Consider the following 543-nt stretch of genomic DNA (forward strand, 5'->3'; position numbering starts at 1 on the left):
AGTGATCCTCCTTCCGTGGCCTCCCAAAATGTTGGGATTATAGGCATGAGCCACCATGCCTGGCCAAAAAAAAATGTATTTTGAGAGAGAGACCACATTCACATAACTTTTTTTGTTTTTTTTTTTTCGAGACAGGGTCTTGCTCTGTTGCCCAAGCTGAAGTGCAGTGGCACAGTCACCTCACTGTAACCTCAAACTTCTGGGCTTAGATCTTCTCACCTCAGCCTCCAGAGTAGATGGGACCACAGATGCACTCCACCATGCCCAACTAACTTTTTATTTTTTGTAGGGACGGGGTCTCCAACTCCTGGCCTCTAGCAGTCCTCCTGCCTAGGTCTCCCAAAGTGCTAGGATTATAAGGGTGAGCCACCACACCCAGCCCTTTTAGTACAGTATAATGTTATAATTTTTCTATTTTGTTACTGTTGTTAATCTCTTTTTTTTTTTTTTTTTTTTGAGACGGAGTCTCTCTCTGTTGCCCAGGCTGGAGTGCAGTGGCGTGATCTCAGCTCACTGCAACCTCCACCTCCCAGGTTCAAGCAA

The sequence above is a fragment of the Mandrillus leucophaeus genome, unplaced genomic scaffold (assembly GCF_000951045.1).
Source record: "Mandrillus leucophaeus isolate KB7577 unplaced genomic scaffold, Mleu.le_1.0 Scaffold922, whole genome shotgun sequence".
NCBI lineage: Eukaryota > Metazoa > Chordata > Mammalia > Primates > Cercopithecidae > Mandrillus > Mandrillus leucophaeus.